This window comes from Littorina saxatilis, linkage group LG5, assembly GCF_037325665.1.
Source record: "Littorina saxatilis isolate snail1 linkage group LG5, US_GU_Lsax_2.0, whole genome shotgun sequence".
In the NCBI taxonomy this organism is placed as follows: domain Eukaryota; kingdom Metazoa; phylum Mollusca; class Gastropoda; order Littorinimorpha; family Littorinidae; genus Littorina; species Littorina saxatilis.
The window spans coordinates 45,975,056-45,998,042 of record NC_090249.1 but is presented as its reverse complement, the minus strand read 5'-3'; the positions used below and the strand labels follow the sequence as shown (position 1 = coordinate 45,998,042).

General features: G+C 41.4%; 2 long non-coding RNA genes across 2 annotated transcripts; one reads left to right on the top strand and one right to left on the bottom strand.

The window, feature by feature from the left end:
• The first annotated feature begins 5,499 nt into the window (after positions 1-5,499).
• Positions 5,500-10,301, top strand: LOC138967286 (uncharacterized). The gene is made up of 3 exons (XR_011455899.1): positions 5,500-6,077; positions 6,751-6,903; positions 8,024-10,301. It is a non-coding gene; the product is annotated as an uncharacterized lncRNA (long non-coding RNA).
• A 94-nt stretch (positions 10,302-10,395) lies between these two features.
• Positions 10,396-15,613, bottom strand: LOC138967285 (uncharacterized). The gene is made up of 4 exons (XR_011455898.1): positions 14,974-15,613; positions 14,489-14,631; positions 13,440-13,542; positions 10,396-12,951 (listed from the first exon to the last, which is right to left on the bottom strand). It is a non-coding gene; the product is annotated as an uncharacterized lncRNA (long non-coding RNA).
• Between the last annotated feature and the right edge of the window lie 7,374 nt (positions 15,614-22,987).

Below are 22,987 nucleotides of genomic sequence, written 5' to 3'. Positions count from 1 at the left end.
CTCTCTGTCTCTCTCTGTCTCTCTCTCTCTCTCTCTGTCCTCTCTACCTCTGTCTCTGTCTCTCTCTTTGCTCCCGAACCTTCAGATTCTGCATGGAGTGTATAGGTTATGATATAGGGTACGCTACAAAAACTACTCTCTCTCTCTTTTTTTTCCCCTTCTCTCTCTTTCCCCTTTTCTCTCTCTCCCTCTCTTTCTCTGTCTCTCCATGTCGCTTTCTCTCCATTTCTCCCTCCCTCCCCCTCCCTCGCCCTCTTTCTCTCCCTCCCTCTCCCCTCTCTCTCTTTGGTCATCAAGCCTCACAATATACACTGGATGTCAGGCATAACGGAGGGCGATGGGCTGAAGTGCTGGCGGGGCATGGCCAGACCCTCTACTTTTCTCTCACCCTCTCTCTCTCTCTCTCTCTCTCTCTCTCTCTCTCTCCCTCCCTCTCCCCCTCTCTCTTTACCCCCTCTCTCTCTCCCTCTCTTTCTCTCTCTTTGCTCATCAAGCTTGACAATGTACACTGTGCTGGCAGGGCATGGCCAGGCCCTTATTACATGGCACGGCTAAAAAGGAAGGCAGGAAGAAAGCACCAACCTGACGGATAATCGATGCCCGAGAATGTGGGCGTTGGAGTTCAGGGGGAGGGGGAGGGAAGGTGGTATCTCCTTCCTCACAAGCTATTTCTTCTGTATTTTTTCTTATCCCTTTATATTACCCTCTCTTTCTCTCTCTCTCTCTCTCTCTCTCTCTCTCTCTCTCTCTCTCTCTCTCTCTCTTCTCTCTCTCTTCTCTCTCTCTCTCTCTCTCTCTCTCACGGTCTCTCTCACACTCTCTCTCTCTTTCACCTTCATTCTCTCTCTTAGCCACCCCCCCCTCTCTCTCTCTCTCCTAACCCTCTCTCCTCCCCCTCTCTCTCCCTCCTTCTCACTTTTCAATGCACCCCTAGCCGGTGGTGGTGGGGGTTGGGTGTGTGTGTGTCCTGTATCTGTCCTTACATTTAATTCCTCCTTCGGATCCCTTACTCCCCCCCTCCCCCGTGGGTCTGTGTGGCGGCAGCAAGCCTTGTAAGGAGTGTCGTCATATATTGGGCAATGACATTACTCTATCTGCAAGACCGCTGGGCAGACAAGAATTAATTTTCCTGGGAAAAGACAAACAGGAACTTTGTGCAAGGCGAACGATTTCTTTGTAAACAGGTCACCAAAAGTGATTCCATCAGCATGCAGATTTTGGTGGGGTTGTGTGTGTTGTAAGAGTTGATACAATGTTAGAAATAAGACGGGGAAGTAGCTACAGGGGCGAAAACGTCACAAAAAGCCCATACTATCGACCCAAAATAATGTCTGCTCCCCACGAGGCTGAGAAAGGAAGTGCCAGTTGTGACGTCAAACCTCCAAAAATAACTAAAATGGACGGCTGAGAGACCACTAATTTTATTCTCTGCTCGACCATATATAAGTCGTTAAAGAAGAATAAATTGTTTTCCGAACAGACCCAAGTTTAAAAGAAGGTGACACATTTTCCAATTTCTCCTGAACCAAAGAATAAATAAACAAGCCGTTGCTTTGGAAATATGCTACAAACGAATCAACTGACGAAAAAGAATATCGAACGTTAGAACAAACGATCCCAAACGTCTTTAAATTAAATAGCAAAATACACACACACACACACGCACGCACGCACGCACGCACGTACGCTCGCACGCACGCACACACACACACACACGCACACACACACACCACACACACACACACACACACAACACGAAAATTAACCCCCCACACACACACACACGAACACAAGGCTACAGGGGAAATATGCCTGGTAAAACATCGTGAATGCAAAGTCTACCACCGGCAGCAGCACACATCTACACGGTCCGGGCAGTGTGCGATATCAAAGGACAGGCATTGACGTCATCGGAGGTAGAGTAAAAGAGATGTTGGGAACGAAAACGGCGACACACAATGGCACGTGCCACAAAGATACAATAGCGCGCAAAGCTGGCATTGTCCTTCATCGACTGAATCGCCAGTTTGTTGCCTATTAAAGCTGATTATGAAAGAGAGAGAGAGAGAGAGAGAGAGAGAGAGAGAGACAGAGACAGAGAGCTAGAGCTGAGAGAGAGAGAGAGAGACAGAGAGACAGACAGAGAGACAGAGAGAGAGACAGAGAGAGACAGAGAGAGAGAGAGAGAGAGAGAGAGGGGGGGGAGGGGGCTAACAGCGAAATAAAATGAGCTTCGATTATACTCGTTCAAAATGAATCACGCTTGATCTATCGATATTGGGAATCATTGCACATTAAAAACTCATGTGATGGGTGCTTTGTGGCATTCCTGGGAGGAACAGTAAAAACACTCGAGCGAATGGATACACCCCCACACAATGGCACGTGACATAAAGATACATTAGCGCGCTCAGCTGTGACTGCCCTTCATCCAGTTTGCTGTTTATTACAGCAGATGATAAAAACAAAAACTCACAAAAACAACCCACACAAACATAAACGCAGAAATAACAAGTCGCATAAGGCGAAATTACTACATTTAGTCAAGCTGTGGAACTCACAGAATGAAACTAAGCGCACTGCATTTTTTCACAGTGACCGTAGTCCACCGCTCGTGCAAAAGGCAGTGAAATTAACGAGCCTGTTTAGAGCGGTAGTGGTTTCGCTGTGCTGCATAGCATGCTTTTCTCTACCTCTCTTCGTTTTAACTTTCTGAGCGTGTTTTTAATCCAAACATATCATATCTATATGTTTTTGGAATCAGGAACCGACAAGGAAAAAGATGAAATTGTTTTCAAATCGATTTCGGAAATTTTATTTTAATCATAAGTTTTATATTTTTAATTTTCAGAGCTTGTTTTTATTCCGAATATAACATATTTATATGTTTTTGGAATCAGAAAATGATGAAGAATAAGATGAACGTAATTTTGGATCATTTTATAAAAAAAACAATTTTAATTACAATTTTCAGATTTTTAATGACCAAAGTCAAATTAATTTTTAAGCCTCCAAGCTGAAATGCAATACCGAAGTCTGGCCTTTGTCGAAGATTGCTTGGCCAAAATTTCAATCAATTTGATTGAAAAATGAGGGTGTGACAGTGCTGCCTCAACTTTTACAAAAAGCCGGATATGACGTCATCAAAGACATTTATCGAAAAAATGAAAAGAAAGTCCGGGGATATTATACCCAGGAACTCTCATGTAAAATTTCATTAAGATTGGTTCAGTAGTTTAGTCTGAATCGCTCTACACACACAAACGCACAGACAGACAGACAGACACACACACACACACACACACACACACATACACCACGACCCTCGTCTCGATTCCCCCTCTATGTTAAAACATTTAGTCATAACTTGTCTAAATGTAAAAAGACCACACACAAAAAAAAAGAATAGAAACTAAAATAAAATGGAGAACTTTCTTTCTTCTTTTGTAACCTTGAATGGGGTTGATCTATCGTAAACACATTAATTTCACGTTCAAAACCCTCTTCTGATTGGTGGTGTTTGACGTCATCGGAGGAAGGGCAAAAGACACAGTGCGAATGGAGACAGTGACACAAAAGCACGTGCCACAAAGATATATTAGCGAGTTCAGCTATGATTACCCTTCATCTACAGTACTGCGTTTGGCCCGAATGGTTTTGTTGCTTATTACAGCTTGATACAGTATACAACTGATGGGAAAAAGTCATTTGGTTCTGACCTTAAATGCGCTTTTGTCTATACGTTTGACTTTAAAATTCGTATGGTCGGTGCCTTCGAAGTGTGTGACACAAAAAGTGACGGAGTCAATTACGAACGGATGGACAATGAGAATTACTACACGTAATTATTGAAAAATATAGCACGAACTGACTAGAACAAAAGACCAAAGGAAATTAAGCGCTCCAAATACATACGACATGCGTAATGGAGTAAGCGAGAGTAATACTGAACCTGGCACCTGAGAGAATAACAAGCATCAATTGAAATGAACAAGCGACTTTCATCCTTAGTTTAAAAAACCCACATTTTTTTGTAATATTTGTTATACTGACTAGAACAAAGTTTTCCCCGAGCTGATTACAATTACAGTGCATACTTTTTTTTTCCTAATATGCGAACTTTTTGTCGTTGACATTGTTTGTAACGAACCTGACAGAAGTCAAGAGAGTCACAGTGGACAGCATACATGGCTATAACGCTTTTCTGGTCTGTTCTTACAGTGTACAGCAATAAAGAATTCGCTACACTAATATCTCGTGCAGCCAGTAACTGAACCACAAGTCTAAAAAACAGACAATGTTCGGTAATTCTGTCAGGTTTTTATGGATAGTAGAAGAGTTTCTTTCCCTTGTTTTCCGATCTCCTGCAGGTCAACTTATGTGCAGACCTGCTAGAGACTTAACCCCCTTCGTGTGTACACGAAAGCACAAGACCAAGTGCGCACGGAAAAGATCCTGTAATCCATGTCAGAGTTCGGTGGGCTATGGAAACACGAAAATACCCAGCATGCCTACTCAACAAAAGCGGAGTGAAGCTGACTATGCTCTCAGAGTATAGTTTGGGGAACCCAAATGGGCAAACGAGCTCACAGTCACCTAACCAGAACATTCTAGAACGCTGAAGAAGAAGAAGTGAGGCTAGCCTACAATATCACGTGTAGCTTGCCTCAGCGTTACTATGGAAATAAACAAGGGAAAGCAACTCTTCCAGAACCCATTAAAACCCGACAGAGTTAAAATCTTAAACAAATGAGGCAGAACGCTGATCAAATAACCAAAGGGAAGTAATTAGCGCTCTAAATGCATACGACATGTGTAATGGAGTAAGCGAGAGTATTACGGAACCAATCTCCTGGCACCTGAGAGAACAAGAAATTCCTCCGAGGTAGGAAAAACACCCCCGTCAAAGGGAAATAACCTTCTCAGTTGGTGGCAGTGACTGAGTGAGAATGGTTATTTCCCTTTGACCATTAAGATGTCCCTCTATAAGTCCTTGTATAATCTTAATCCACCAATAACTCCCTAACCGTGTGTTTGACTGGTCCCAATTTTTGTAAGGACCGTCTCAGGAATGTATAGAACCTGTTCACCAAGTTTGGTGACGATTGGTCCGTTCATTCTTGAGATCTATATGCGAACACAAACAAACAAACACATCGAGCGAAACCTATACACACCCCTATACCGGGGGTGTAATAACAAGCATTGACATGAACAAGCGACTTGGCAAGGACTGGGTGGCCGAGTGGTAACGCACTTGCGCTCGGAAGCGAGAGGTTGCGAGTTCGACCCTGGGTCAGGGCGTTAGCAATTTTCTTCCCCCTTTCCTAACCTAGGTGGTGGGTTCAAGTGCTTGTCTTTCGGATGAGACGAAAAACCGAGGTCCTTTCGTGTACACTACATTGGGGTGTGCACGTTAAAGATCCCACGATTGACAAAAGGGTCTTTCCTGGCAAAATTGTATAGGCACAGATAAAAATGTCCACCAAAATACCCGTGTATCCTTGGCATTCGATGTCATTAATCCAACAAATAAGCCCACAAATTTGTGGGGCACATTTCCAGTTTGTGGACCACAAAAATAAGCCCACAAATTTGTGGGACACATTTCCAGTTTGTGGACCACAAAATGAAGGCCAAAACAAAATGTGGGGCACAAAATGTGCGCCATAAAAATAAAGGCAAATAAAAGTAGCCCTTAAATAAAATATGAAGCAAGTTTTTGTGGACCATAAAATTCGATTGATCACTTTCCCGAGAAGTCGGTTTTAAGACACAATAAAACGCTCTTCCTTAGTGGAGTACATGAATAGTATTGATGACAAAAAACATGGCGGCCGTCGTGACTGATATTATTGAAAACAATCTAATATTTGGCAGTTCAACACGTCCACCAGAGAAATATACCGACAAAGAAGTTGAAACACCGACTGCCCTTCTGAAAGAATTCAATCGGGATGTGAATGATACAGCTGATTTTGGACACGGTCTGCCTTGAATGGGGAGGTTGGCGATGAATCGCACTGTTCTACACTACTCTCACTGATTTTCAATCATCGGTTTGGATCAACAAGCAGGTAAGTTATTGTTTTTAAAATCCAAGACATGACCATAGCAAACGTGGCCTTTGTAGAACTGAGCAAGATTCATCTGTTGTGTATGTGTGTGTTAATGAGTAACTGGATGTGACTGTGAGTGTGAGTCACAGAGTGTGTGCTTGTTCTGTTCTTTTTTTTACTCAAGTTTAGAAAATGCTTGATCTTTAATCTGTATGCACATAATCAAATGCTGCTGTATCAGTGTATGAACTATGGTTGTAAAAGAATAAACAAAACAATTACTGAATTAGTGAGTGATTTTGCTCTGAATCGTCTGATAGTGAAGTTGAAATAGTACTTAGGCCTAAAAAAAAAAAAGGTGTGGTTACGGTAACCCGACCTACCCTATTTTTAGGGGCCGATCCTATAACTTTTTATTACATTTGTCAAAATAAAAAAATAAAAAATAAAAAACGAGTGCAATAAAACCAAATGAAAGCGAAAGCGCCCGAGTCGCACACTTATTTCCCTGTCAAGTAGGTTTAATTTGTACACATTAGAAAAAAAAGTAAAAAAGAAAAAAAGTGATTACCTACCTACCTACCCTATTTTTTTGGCTATGTTACCGTAACCACACCTATTTTTTTTGTGGCCTTATTTCATTTTCAAGACATGTTAATAGTTATGATAATATTGTTATGGTTGTTTTCAGGCCTCCCGAGAAACCAGAGATGATGTGCATCATTCATACAGCTCCTGTCTTCCAGTTCCAACAGTTTACCTTTAAACATGGATGCATACATGTACTGGAGAGATATCAGGATGACTTGGCGTGGTGCTTTACATTACAGACTACTCCTGAAGAGTAAGTTACACATTTCTTTACCACTTACAGCTTTTGTTTGTCAAATCTGTATGGTAAAATATATGTAACATTGGGTATTGGTGATGGTAGTCTGAAGCTATAAACATGTACTGATGTAGATCATTCAGCAGTCTTTTGTTCTTTGTAAATTGAATAACAAGTACTTTGTAGATGAAATTATTCATACATGTATTTGAAGATGCATAGTAATACTGTGCATGGTAATTGGTATGATGTACTTTATATACATAATGGTACAAATATCTTTATTTTCTCTCTCCTTCCCATCTTAAAGTTTGTTGCAACCCTATACTCATAAAGTGCATTATACTGTTTGTATGAACATTGAACTATTGTGATGCAAGAAAGTAAAACATGAAATAGCTAGAATGAAAGATTTACTCATTACTGGAATTATTTTAAATACAGTCAGTCCTTTCCTTGGTTCACAATCACAGATCTGGCAAGTTGTTTTTTTTATAGTTTTTTTTTTTTTTACATGGAATAAGAGTTACATACAATGTAAATTGTAATACCGCCTGTGTACTTGGATACCTACTTCTACATCCAACACCCTGACTGCCCCTGCGCAGAGTTAGAATTTTCTGAATGAATTCACATCACATTTCTCAACAAAACTGTAAGGTGTCAACGCTAAATAGGGAATGTGTGTGGGATGAAGGCTCATGCTGAATTTAAAAAAAATAGTAACTTTCCATCACATTCCAGAAAAGCCGCTCACATCAGCAGCATAACAAGATATCATGTCGTTAGAAAGGTTCTTGTGAGGAAGTCTTTTTAATTTTAAGATGAAAGATTATCTTTTTAATTTTAATGATGAAAGTATATATATCTATTATATCCATGAAATAAATGGTTTTCACAGGAAGAAATGATGGCACCTGTAATATTACAGAATAAGGTTTACAGTTTAGTTCATAGTTGTCACTGTCAGTATCACCCCCACCATTCTCCATCCCACTGATCTTGTGAAGAACAAGTATTACCTCCTACCTACCTTCCCGCACCCCACACCCTCTTCTTGATACCCAAAACATATCCCCATCAGTGCACAGCAAAGTCTGGATGTGCTCAGTAATACATTTTCTTTATTTTCCAGGAAGTGGGGTGCCGAGATATGATGTGCAGGCAGCTTGCAGAGTAGTGCCTGGCTTTGCTGAGGATGATGATCAGATTCAGTCCATTCTGTGCTGACAGAGCTACCAGAACTGCTTTAATATAGTCCATCTGAATATGCTGACACTTACAGAGGTTTTCTGTTGCCTTTGTGGTGAAATGAACATGTAACACATTAACAATAACATTCTACACAAATAATGTGTGGTGCGATGTGGATCAAAGGGTACATTTTGACTTATAAATGTAAGTTGTCAATTCAACTAAATACAGGTAGTGTTTGGTATGCAGATATTTTCTTACAGCAAACAGCGGTTTGTTTGTTTTTACTACATAAAGTGATATTATCTTAGACTTTTATGTTGTTTGAGTGCTTTAAGTTAAGTTGTTCACAGGCAGTATTTTACACACAGGCTTAGCTTTGGGAGATGTGTGTGTATGTTTCGGTCAATGCGTGTTCATGTATAGACTTTGTTTGCAATATTAGAATTTAGATCTTTTAACTGCATTATGCACATGAAATGTGTTAACCCATGAATTTTTCTTCCTTTGAATCCTAGTCAGTACTTTATCTTGTTTAAGATTTTCATTGATTCTGTTTTTGGGTCGTTCTGGTGCATCCTGGATGGTTCAATTCATTCTTATGTTGTGCTGAAATGTTGCTTTTGTAATACAGTTTGCCAAGATTGTGTCTTTCACTTGGATGTGGTGAACTTATTTTTTAAAGGCCTGCTCTGCCTCATTAAAACACTTCACCTCACTGTGTCAGACCTTCATCAGGCTTTTTGCATGGGATAAGAAAATCCTTCCACTTGGTCACATAGCTAAAGTCAGCACCCTGACTTCTTAGTGTGGTGATGTCTTTTCTTATTAATTTATTTCCCCCAAAAGGTATAAGAGTTTTAAACAAAATTATGTCTTACAGCTACAGTGGAACCCCCCTTTTAAGACCTCCAAAAATCTGAGAAAATCAGGTCTTAAAAAGGAGGGGGTCTTAAAATGGAGGTAAAATTTACAGAGGTTATGAACAGAAAGTCTGAGAAAACAAGGTCTTAAAATGGAGGGGGTCTTAAAAGGGGGGTTCCACTGTATGACTATTGGGGATTATGTGTTTGTAAAGATAGAGCTGAGAATCCTACACCGAATTCTGTGCATAGAAGGCGGCCTGAATCTTGACCCACACTGCTGGCATGACCTTCATAGCTGCATTCAACGCTTTACTTTTACCCTGGTAACTTTACGGTTGCTCTCTCTGGATTGAGCATTTTTTATTTCAACCAAGGGGAAAAATTAAATGCCTCTGTAGAGATTCGAACCTAGGACCTAGATTTTCAGGCAGATGTCCTAACCACTACGGTAGTTTTTTGAGTCACTTGAGAAAAAGTGACTCTATGTAATCGGTCAGTGTTAGTCTGTCCGGCCGGCCGTCCGTAGACACCACCTTAACGTTGGACTTTTCTCGGAAACTATCAAAGCGATCGGGCTCATATTTTGTTTAGTCGTGACCTCCAATGACCTCTACACTTTAACGATGGTTTCGTTGACCTTTGACCTTTTTCAAGGTCACAGGTCAGCGTCAAAGGAAAAATTAGACATTTTATATCTTTTCTCGGAAACTATCAAAGCGATCGGGCTCATATTTTGTTTAGTCGTGACCTCCAATGACCTCTACACTTTAACGATGGTTTCGTTGACCTTTGACCTTTTTCAAGGTCACAGGTCAGCGTCAAAGGAAAAATTAGACATTTTATATCTTTGACAAAGTTCATCGGATGTGATTGAAACTTTGTAGGATTATTCTTTACATCTGTAGCCTTTTACGAACGTTATCAGAAAAACAAGGGAGATAACTAGCCTTTTCTGTTCGGCAACACACAACTTAACGTTGGGCTTTTCTCGGAAACTATAAAAGTGACCGGGCTCAAATTTTATGTGAACGTGACTCATTGTGTTGTGAATAGCAATTTCTTCCTGTCCATCTGATGCCTCATATAATATTCAGAACTGCGAAAGTGACTCGATCGAGCGTTTGCTCTTCTTGTTTTATTGTAAGATGGATATATATATGTCTAGCGGATGCAGCTACATGTACAAATGTGCCAAATTAGAACTTGCATTCTCAGCCTATAATCTTTGGCCATTCATGCGAGTCGAGTACTAAATATTGTGAATGCATGTGAGACTGCCTTGTTTTACTTTTGTGAAATGTGTGAACTCACTTTGTTTACATCTTTGTGTTAATAAATGCAGTTTATCAGTTACCTCTGTTTGTTTCTTCTGCAAGTATGTCAAATTGCCCACACACACCCTCATGCGCGCACACACACACACAAAATCAGATCTCAAGTGTAAGTATTCTTTTTGCAGTTTTATTTTAATGCCCATAATCAGTCAAACAAATATATCATCACACTTCGTCACTTGCACCTAAGCTTAAAAGTAGCAGTCCTGCATACATATGTAATGTGTAAATGTTTCAGGTCACCATCTGTCCTGGCTTGAACATGCAATAAGAACACCTCTACACAAACACATGTACAGTCAACCGGCTAGCTGCTTCCCTGAAAGGCATATTTTTCTATGAATTAATCGATTTTCCGCAGACAGCAGCCAGGTAGTGGATCTTTAGTATATGTCCAAGCAGACGGTTGATCTTAGTACAACACATCAAGGAAATATTTTTTAAAAACAGATCCAACATCTAATCTTCCAAAGTTCATAATCAATAAAGAAGAAAGGTATGTTACTGGAACCCTTTATATATGATTTAAGGCAATGTGCGGCAGTAAAATTACCAAACTTAAACTTGAAGAATACAGTCAAGGAATAACTTGGTTTTCTGGGTAGTTATTGAAGTGACTTATTAAAATGAATGAAAACATTGTGGATGGATATTGACGGCTGTTGCGATGAAAACTGGCATTTACAGCGTCAAATGGGATTTCTAGAAAACGGCTTTACAGCAACATCATACATCAGAAATTCATAATATTTGGCACAAGGATACACATGTATTATATCTACAATCATATAGAACGTGTTTGTTTTTTTAAACAACTACAGTTGAATTTAAATTAATTATTGTAATGAATCTTTCTTTCTTTATTTGGTGTTTCACGTCGTTTTCAACCATTCAAGGTTATATCGCGACGGGGAAAGGGGGGAGATGGGATAGGGGAAAGGGGGGAGATGGGATAGAGCCACTTGTTAATTGTTTCTTGTTCACAAAAGCACCAATCAAAAAATTGCTCCAGGGGCTTGCAACGTAGTACAATATATGACCTTACTGGGAGAATGCAAGTTTCCAGTACAAAAAACTTAACATTTCTTACATACTGCTTGACTAAAATCTTTACAAACATTGACTATATTCTATACAAGAAACACTTAACAAGGGTAAAAGGAGAAACAGAACCGTTAGTCGCCTCTTACGACATGCTGGGTAGCATCAGGTAAATTCTTTCTCGTCCCAACCAATATGGGACTCCCCCTAACCCGCGGGGGGTATTGTAATGAATATGCAGTGAGAAATTCGTTCATTCTTATGACAAAAGATATTAAAATTCAACTGTAGTCTGTTGTAAAAAAATCGTTCTATATGATTGTTGATATGATACATGTGCATCTTTGTGCCAAATATTAGGAATTTCTGATGTATTATGTCGCTGTTAAACTGTTTCCTAGAAATCCAATGTAACGACTGTTTCCATAGCAACGGCACTCTATGTCGATCAGTATTCACAATCCTCCGAAAGCGGCGTATGGCTGCCTAAATGGCGGGGTAAAAACGGTCATACAGGTAAAAATCCACTCGTACAAAAACATGAGTGTACGTGGGAGTTTCAGCCCACAAACACAGAAGAAGAAGAAGAAGTATTCACAATTGTTCTATTTATTTTTATGTCACTTCCCAGAAAACCAGGTTAAATTCCATGTATTCTCCAAATTCAATTTTACTGCCGCACATTTCCTTAACAAAATGTAAGATTTACTGTACTTTGACCGAGCAATTTTTGTAAGTGGACAGGCCTTAGTTTTATTTCGGTGGCATAATTCAATGCGCTTCGTCAAAATGTCTTGAACTGAAACCAAAAGCAGATGCAAGACTTATGGTCGGTTGGAGTTGTCTCCCGTACTCCTAACTTTAATGTGCTGCAGACAGGTGTGCCCAAACAGCCCATATCACAAACGGTTTGGAATTCCCGAAAACACAAGATCCGCACTGCACAACTTCAGTGCACAAATACGCGAGAGTGCTCGGTCGCTTTTTGAAAATGTGTATCTTGAGAGAAAAATATAGAATAGTGCGCTGTCCGAAGGAATAGAGTTCTTATAGGACAATGACAGCGCTCAGTTCAAAACGATAGGACATGATCACATCTGACCGCCATGCGGCTATGTGAATCAGACATCTGAGCCTTTCAATCCGTCTATGTCGGACACCTGACGACATCCCCGAGGCTTTTAAATGAAATAAGACCATACGGGCACTAATAGTTGCATACCAAAAATGAACTGCCTCAAGGCTCTCTATGCAGAGTGGTATCTTTTTAAAGAATACATTCAGGTACAGCTTCTTCGAAAGAAAAAATAAATTCACCGCAACCACCAAAACATCTACCTCACTACAGAAAGCAGTCAAAGTGTTGATTTTTGGTCTGTGACCAAGTGGAGGGATGGTCTTATCCCATGTTAAAGGTGAGGACAACTTTTTAAATGAGGCGTAGTGGGCCTTTAAAACATTGACACAAATTTACAATAACAACAAGTTGTAATGCTCAGTACAACCAATACTGAGTGGACATTTACTGCCGCTGTTGCTGTAGTTTCCCCATCGATCACAGCTGGACCTGGATAGCACTGCTTTTCATCCACATTCACTGGCCAGGTCTTCGTCATCTTCTGTCCCTACTGACAAATGAATGACAAAGGAACTGATCTTAAATTCAAACACAATGACAAGAACAAGTTTTAAGTATGAGTAAGGAGTAAATTGTGTTTGTAACTGACACACACACACACACTAAACCCACATAAATGCCAAGAGCGTAAACATTCTAATTCCCTGATAGACAAGTTCCAAATCCAATGCCTACTTTTTAATATGAAATATAGAAGACACATTCCCTGTCAGCGCTTGCTATCAAATTCAAAAAGCAAAGCAAAGGTCTGTAACATCAATCTGCAGGGCTAGAAAAATCTGCAGGTATTATTACTATTAATGTCTGGCAGCTCTCCTGACTGGCCAGGGAAAATCAAACACACACACACACACACACACACACACAAACACACTTCGGTTCTCACACACAAACACACACCAACAGTCAGAATGTAACCAGAACTTGAGACTGAGAGGGAGGATAAAACACAATATGATCAGGTAGCAGAACTCTTACCTGAATTGCCATTAGCATGAAATATTTCCCATTTGAGTCTTGACAGCCTCCCGATCATGAAGGAATCAATCTGCTTCTTCCACTGTGCCGGATCGATGCCAACCTGTAATATATAATATTGGCTGAAGTAACATTCCTCTGAGCAACAAATTTAAAACAGTTAGTTGACAGGACAAGTAGTACTAGGAGCTACATGCAGTATGATATTTAGCTATGTGGAGGAACAACAAACACACTGTCCACAGAACCAGATGAATTTACACACTGCACCCTCCCCCATAAAACAACAACAACAAAAAACGACAACAGACGACCAAACCAACATTAACGCTTGATTCTTATGATACTGTGGACAGTGGCATTGATATCTTTCTAGAATATAAAATTTTATAAGTCCTTTTACATTTAGTGAAGTTTTGACTGAATCAGTGAACTGAATCTGTTCACATAGACTGATAGAGTGACAGACATACAATGTAGACAAGTTGATGTGTGCATATATACATGCATATTACATAACATGTATATATATATATATATATATATATATATATATATATATGTATGTATAACATGTATGCATGTGTGTAGAGCACAAAGGAAAAAAATAATAGAACTTGACACACAGTTTCACTGAGAATGAGATATATCCTGACAGTGAGTGAGTGAGTGACTGTTTACAGCAATACATTGTACTTTATTAAACTTAAAGGTACACACTGAAAGTCATGCGCTTCTAGTATTAAAAATGATTCTAATACTGGAGGAACTGCATGATCATCTTACTGGTGAAATAAAGCTAAGAGGTTCGAGCAGTTCTGTGGTTTGGACTCTTAGGTGTTCATTATTTTATTATTATCCCTGAACATGAATTATAAAAATAAAATGAAAACACTCTTCCAGTCTTGCTCACAGTCACACACACACCTCCATATGAGTTATTCTGACCAGAACTTGAGAATGTAAGGGAGGGGAAGGAAAAAACACACTGTACATCATAACACTGACAGTTGTACATGTATAATAAAACCTCTTCGCCTTACTCTTACCTGATTTGCGGCAGTGGCATCAAATATTTTACTTCTGTCAGTGACAGCCTCAAGATCATGCAGCAATCGGTTGGCTTTTTCAGCTGAGAGGAGACCTTGAAGTTGAACATACTAGCTCTAGCTCTCTTCTGATTGATGCCAACCTGCAAGTAAAATAATTGGGAACGGCCGATCAGAAGGTTACCTATTTGAGTATTTCAAGTTAGACTCAATCTTTAAAAACAAAAAGAATTTATAAAATATTATGATCATGCACCTTGAAAAGAGGTTGCAAAAACGTGGTAGTGGTAATCTTCTTCTTCAAATTAATGAGAAAATCCCTGTACAGGGCAACTACGTGTTGGTTCAGTGAACGATACCTTGCGCCTGTGGACTGACAGTCACAGTGACACTGACAGTGACTCGAGTGAGTCGAAATGACACCTGTTGCAACACATACTACCATAAACCCACTCTCAGTTATGAAACGAAACATGGAAACTTACCTCTGGTTAATATGCAAAGGTTCGCCCGTCCCAATTCTCTCGCATTAGCAAACACCATTGCCATTGGAGATTCTGTCCAAACAGATCGCCTTCGACCGCCATTAACTAAAAACCGAAACGCAGTAGGTCTGAAAACCACGCTCAACGTCCAAAATAAGGAGGAAAAAAAAGAGCCCAAAACATTTTTTTGGCCAAAAACACTGTTTAAGCCCCACAAATATTTGTCCTTATTTTTTATGAAGCTTAATTTGTGCCCCTTATTTTATGCTCCACAAATACAGTTTGTGGCCCACAAAACCAAAATGTGCCCCACAAAAATAAGCCCAAAAATTTGTGAGGCACATTTCGCGTTTGTGGCCCACAAAAATAAGCCCAAAACGTGTGGGATTACTGACATCGAATGCCAAGGATACCCGTGTGACTTGGAATAATAGGCCGTGAAAAGTAGGATATGCGCCGAAATGGCTGCGATCTGCTGGCCGATGTGAATGCGTGATGTATTGTGTAAAAAAATTCCATCTCACACGGCATAAATAAATCCCTGCGCCTTGAATATGTGCGCGATATAAATTGCATAAAATAAAAAATTAAAATAAAAAAAATAAATCCCTGCGCTTAGAACTGTACCCACGGAATACGCGCTATATAAGCCTCATATTGATTGATTGATCCTCAAAGAAAGGATGATCGCCGCAAGCTCATAATTATGAGGATGAAAGTCGCTTGTTCATTTCGAGTCAGTCAATGCTTGTTATTCTCTCAGGTGCCAGGAGATTTGTTCCTGGCCGACAGAGTTATTTACGGAATCCGTCTATTGAGCATTCATTGCGCATCCTCTTTCTGAGTATACAGTGTACACCAATGACGTTTTAGTACACAACCCTTTCCGTAAATTAATTCTCTTTCTGTGACAGAGGGATGAAGGATGCTCGTGCACCACATGATTAAATGGTTGCTGTACAGCCAGCAGTGCCTCTCTCGCCTGAGGTATGTCTTGCGCTTGGCAATCACGGTTTCCACGTGCGCCGCCAATTCCTAGACACCACAGGAACACAGCGAAGAGCAAGCAGCAAACACAGGCGCTGCAAACCCCGCCAGGCAATTTGTATTACATTGGCTATTACGGAGACTGTAGAGTGCGTTCTATAGGCTACAGTCTCTGGCTATTAATGGTACCGTCTTTTGCTCTCCTAGGCACTGACTTCGGTAAGTCTGTCTATTTGAAGAAAAAAATATTCCCAAACAGAAAGATTGTTCCATGACGTTCCGAAATCAAGACTTAAAGTGTCGTTGTACTATTAATCGATCAGGATTAAAGGTTCCATTACGGTTCAAGGCACACGTAGTACGTCTTCTCGTGAAAACTGTTTGGCGCACCATTAGCATCTCAGATCTGGCCAAGCCTTTACATGACAGAAAAACCCTCCCTCCGTTTGGACACATACCAATAATCAACAACCAGGGTACTATCATCATAGTCTGTGCACAGTTGGATTTTGTATGAATTAATTTCGAAAAAATTACAAGTGGGAAGAAAAGAAGAGTACTGAAAATTAAAAGAGAAAGTCGGGGAAGATGAGGTTGGGGGGCGGGGGCGGGGGGGGGGGGGGGGGGGGGGGGGCAAATGAGGGCGTCAGTTAAAATAATCACCTTTCTACCCAGCGTGCAAAATGGCGTGTTGTGTCGGTGTAGGTGTGTGTGCCGACTACCTGCCGCTTGCCTGCCAGGCCCGCACCACTCGAGGTGTTATTGAAAACAGGCCTGCCTGGGGAGTCTATAATGGCTGCCACCACATAGCCCCACGGCACAGCACTTTACGCAGGTACTTTCAGGTCCCTCATTGCTAAATCGTTATGTCTGGCAGGCTTTTACTCAGTGACAAGGAATAAGAGTATCATTCTAGTCAGTGCTGCTACCACACAGACCCACTGCCCGACACTTTACGCGTACTTACACTTCCTTCCTTCGTAAACCTGTATGGAAATTTTTTTTTCTTTTTTCTGGCATGCTTTTGCCGCGTGGCCGGAATGCGAGTTGTGTTCTACTGCCCTGAAGGAGGGCGACATACATCTACCATCATGTGATGCCAGCAAAATATATGTGTGAGTGCGAAGCTTCTGACCAAGGTGGGACAATCGCAAACACGTGAAAATATAAGTACAATAAGCCTGCAAGAACGACTTTTTCGCAAAGAGATTTATATAGATAACAGTAAAAAAATGCATAATGTCAATTTACCAGAGGAAAATCAACAACAAATTTATAAAATATAAGAACAAGAACAAAATCATCAACAGCAACAGCAACGATGACAACGTACGACGTGTACAGAAGCTTGGTGAGAAATTCTACGGTATCAAAATTCTACAAAAGCTACAGTGAAGTGAACAAAAGCCATCACACATAGGGAGGGGGGGGGGGGGGGTGATAGCAAAATAAAAGGGGAATAATACAGCTGGTGAGCGGTAGTGACGTCAGTCGTCTTGGTGACACTGGATCCAGTTCATCAAATTAGGTCCTCGTCGGCACATGGCAAGAGCGAGAGAACGAGAGAGAGAAGAAGGGGAGGAGGGGGGGAGAGAGAGAGAGAGAGAGAGAGAGAGAGAGAGAGAGAGAGAGAGTGAGAGAGAGATAGAGAGAGAGAGGGGGCGAGAGAGAGAGAGAAAGAGAGAGGGGGGGCGAGAGAGATAGAGAGAGAGAGGGGGCGAGAGAGAGAGAGGGGGCGAGAGAGAGAGAGAGGGGGCGAGAGAGAGGGGGCGAGAGCGAGAGAGAGAGAGAGGGCGAGAGAGAGAGAGAGGGGGCGAGAGAGAGGGGGCGAGAGAGAGAGAGAGAGAGAGAGGGGGCGAGAGCGAGAGAGAGAGAGAGAGGGGGCGAGAGAGAGAGAGACAATGACAATTCTTTATTTTACGAGGGTAACAGAATAAGCATTGGTATACTTTTTTGCATCTGGCCCTCGCCCTAAAGAGGGACTACATCTACTATAATAACTACTACTACATACATACATACATACATAATTAGTGAAACAGTATAAGTTTATGTACACAAGCGCATTATATGAAACATTGTAGTTTATAAATGTTCATGACAAGAGAGAGAGAGAGAGAGAGAGAGAGAGAGAGAGAGAGAGAGAGAGAGAGAGAGAGAGAGAGGGAGGGAGAAGGAGAGGGGGAGAGAGACGGAGAGAGAGAGAGAGAGAGAGAGAGAGAGAGAGAGAGAGAGAGAGAGAGAGAGAGAGAGAGAGAGAGAGAAAGATGAGAGAGAGAGATCGATATAGAGAGAGATATAATATAGAGAGAAATAGAAAGAGGGAGAAAAAGAGAGATTGATCTCTAATATCAAAACAAATCATGGACTTATCCTTGAGACATAAGAATATAGGATTTCGAAAAACAAAGCATTTAGGTTACCAACGTTCAATCCATCGTTAAGAAATCCGTAACATTTAAAATAAAAGAAGAATCAAAGACAGATGTGTGGACAGAGAGACACATATTGTCTGACAGTGTTCCAAAGGCACTCCAACGCGTAATCCATGGAATCAGCCCTTCACCAGATATGTCTCTCACTCTCATTTCTACGAGATCTCCCCCTCAAATCTACGAAAGCCGGGATCAAGCTTTGTCTTGTGTCTGGAACTTTATATAAGGAGATGAACATGTAAGGAGACGACCATCTCTCTACACAGAGCTATTAGCATATGTACGTGCAGGCTTGGTCTGCGAGAAAGAAAGACAGACAGAGAGAGATAGAGAGGGGGGGGGAGAGAGAGAGAGAGAGAGAGAGAGAGAGAGAGAGAGAGAGAGAGAGAGAGAGAGAGAGAGACATAGACAGACAAAGACAGACAGAGAGACAGAGAGACAGTAACACAGATCCACAAAGAGAGAGAGAGAGAGAGAGAGAGAGAGAGAGAGAGAGAGAGAGAGAGAGACAGACAGACAGACAGACAGACAGACAGACAGACAGACAGACAGGAGGAGACAGAGGAAAGAGAAAGACAAAGTAAAAGAAAGAGAGAAAGAGAGACAGACAGACAGACAGACCGAAAGACAGAGTGAGAGAAAGGGTATGCTCATAACACTGAAGATCAAGTAAGCCAAGACACGCAAGTCACCATTGACACACTCAACTACCCAATATTGGTCAAGTACTGTGCAACATTGACACACTCAACTACCCAATATTGGTCAAGTACTGGGCAACATTGACACACTCAACTACCCAATCTTGGTCAAGTACTGGGCAACATTGACACACTCAACTACCCAATCTTGGTCAAGTACTGGGCAACATTGACACACTCAACTACCCAATCTTGGTCAAGTACTGGGCAACATTGACACACTTAACTACCCAATCTTGGTCAAATACTGGGCAACATTGACACACTCAACTACCCAATCTTCCAAAGTAAAAAAAAAATCAGCAGGAAATCTTCATCCACAAAACCCCATTTTCTATGATAAAAAATCAAGCAAAAACTCAGATCCACGAAACCAAACGATGTTGCTCTGCATGTGACCAGTCCAATTTGTTCCCCCTGATTTTTATAGTGGTTTGCGTGTTTTGCCCCTTAACCTATTTATACGGGTTTCGACGGCAAACATGGAGGATAATTCCCAGCACGACATCGGGCACCTGGTGGGCGCAAAATGAGGGGCCCGCGCTCGGGCAACAGGGAAAGTCATGGCGAGGTTGCTACAAAATTAATACAATTTATGTTGCAGCGGAACCGTAGGGGGGTGTCTGCCTGATACGGCGAGAAATGATGGCCGAGCCCTTCGCACGCAGACAGCAAAAAAACCACACACACGCAAAACAAAAAACATTGGGGGTGTATCACTACCGTAACGAAGTAGCTTGGACCCCTGGCGCCATTACATGTTGCGGCTGATACATTGAATTATCACCCGTTGAAACTGGGATGAAAAGCCTGTGCTTGTTGTTTTGAATATTGAATTGAATTATCACCCTTCCAAACTGAGGCGAAGAAGCACGTACGTGCTGGTTATTTTCATTGAGAAAACACTGATATAGTTTTTGAATAATCACCCTTTGAAACTGGGATGAAGAAAAGTTTGCTGGTTGTTAAGTTTTCATCGGATATAATTATCAGTTCAGCAATAAGGTAATTTGGAACCTTGGCCGGCGCAGCTTGAGTGCTGGGGTGTTTACATTAAATTTTCACCTCTCGAAATGAGGCGAAGGAGTGTGTGAAGTTTGTTTTTATTGTGAAAACTCAAGTGCAGTTTTACGCGTGAAACATTGCAAACACTGTTGATATTGTAAACACGGATGTTAGATAAGTACACATCGAAGATAAACCTATGCGGAGAAGTGTATACACCAGGAAACTGTCTGCTAATACGTGTGTCTACGTGTGTCGCCCTGTGTGTGTGTGTGTGTGTGTGTGTGTGTGTCAGTGTGGTGTGTGTGTGTCAGTGTGGTGTGTGTGTCAGTGTGATGTGTGTGTGCGTGTGTGTGTGTGTGTGCGTGCGTGCGTGCGTACGTATGTGTGTGTGTGTGCGCGTGCGTGTGTGCGTGCGTGTGTGTGTGCGTCGAATACGTCCTTGCAAAAACCCACTCAAGCAAGAGTACAACTACCACAATCAAACCACTGCTTTAGTGAAACACACACAGACATAGAAACACATTCACCCTCTCCCCCCCCCCCCACACCACTCCCAGCCCACCTTCAGTCATGGATGACAGACCATGTCAAAAGTTGTTAGAATTATTAATAAGCCTCACATCTCAGAGCCGCGATATGAGAACATCTGACGCTACCCTTACTACATCTTACCAGCATCATGTTTGGACATTTCATGAGCGCTATATACACAGTGTACAATGAAAATGATACCTACACAGACCGCCCTTGCAAACACCAGATGCAGGTGACACGCAACCCATTAATCATCTTAGCTGATACACAAATATGGTGATGTGCATGTAATCTATATCTATATACGGCTTGTGTGTGTGTGTCTGTCTGTCTGTCTGTCTGTCTGTCTGTCTGTCTGTCTGTCTGTCTGTGTGTTCACGATTCACGGCCAAAGTTCTTGATGGATCTGCTTCAAATTTGGTGGGCATATTCAGGTAGACCCCGGACACAATCGTGGATAATTTTGAACACGTGCGTGCTCTCAGCGCGCAGCGCTGAATCGATTTTGGTTTTTCTGTACATCCATTCCCAGTAACTCTTCCTAATCTTCTCCAGTGTTTTGCGCGTTTATCTCCCTTTCTTCGTACGGTGCGCCGGCGAAGCCGTCGTACACCCGGCTAAGCCGGGTCCTCGACGAAGCCGGGTATTCGGCTCTACTTCTTCCCGGCGAAGCCGTACCCGGCGAAGCGGGTATTGATCTAGTATATATATACATACAGCATGTCACTCTCCCACACGCAGAGAACACATCACAGATTGCATAAGATCAAGGCTGACACCCCCACAGTCTGTGACAGTTCGGATGTACTTTTACCAAACAGAAATAATTACAGACAATTTCGTTTCTGTGCGAGAATAGAAATCATTTCAGGCTATTATTTTATTTTAGATTGCATAAGATCCAGGCAAACGCCCCCCACAGTCAGTCACAGTTCGGATGCACAAATTTACTATACAGAAATGATAACTGTTTTGTTCCTTTACGATAATAGTAAAATACTTTTAGGCTATGATTGTATTTCATGTTGCAAATGATCAAGGGGAATACAGAAGAAAAGCAGGAACAGTTCGGATGCACTAACCACATAGAAATAATTACACTCTTTTTTACATTCAGTCAAGTTTTGACTAAATGTTTTAACATAGAGGGGGAATCGAGACGAGGGTCGTGGTGTATGTGTGTGTGTGTGTGTGTCTGTCTGTGCGTGTGTGTGTGTAGAGCGATTCAGACCAAACTACTGGACCGATCTTTATGAAATTTGACATGAAAGTTCCTGAGAATGATATCCCCGGAAGATTTTTTCTTTTCTTCGATAAATACTTTTGATGACGTCATATCCGGCTTTTTGTAAAAGTTGAGGCGGCACTGTCACACCCTCATTTTTCAATCAAATTGATTGACATTTTTGTAAAGCAATCTTCGACAAAGGCCGGACTTCGGTATTGCATTTCAGCTTGGTGGCTTAAAAATTAATTGATGACTTTGGTCATTAAAAATCTGAAAATTGTAATATTTTTTTTTTATAAAACGATCCAAATTTACGTTCATCTTATTCTACATCATTTCCTGTTTCCAAAAACATATAAATATGTTATATTTGGATTAAAAACAAGCTCTGAAAATTAAAAATATAAAAATTATGATCAAAATTAAATTTCCGAAATCGATTTAAAAACAATTTCATCTTATTCCTTGTCGGTTCCTGATTCCAAAAACATATAGATATGTTATGTTTGGATTAAAAACACGCTCAGAAAGTTAAAACGAAGAGAGGTACAGAAAAGCGTGCTATGCAGCACAGCGAAACCACTACCGCGCTGAACAGGCTCGTCAGTTTCACTCCGTTTTGCACAAGCGGCGGACTACGGTCATTGTGAAAAAATGCAGTGCGTTCAGTTTCATTCTGTGAGATCCACAGCTTGACTAAATGTAGTTTGTTTGTTCGTGGGCTGAAACTCCCACGGCTTTTACGTGTATGACCGTTTTTACCCCGCCATTTAGACAGCCATACGCCGCTTTCGGAGGAAGCATGCTGGGTATTTTCGTGTTTCTATAACCCACCGAACTCTGACATGGATTACAGGATCTTTTTCGTGCGCACTTGGTCTTGTGCTTGCGTGTACACACGGGGGCGTTCGGACACCGAGGAGAATCTGCACACAAAGTTGACTCTGAGAAATAAATCTCTCGCCGAACGTGGGGACGAACTCACGCTGACAGCGGCCAACTGGATACAAATCCAGCGCACTACCGACTGAGCTACATCCCCGCCCTGACTAAATGTAGTAATTTCGCCTTACGCGACTTGTTCTTTTCTGTGACAGCATAAAACAATGTCCACACTATTT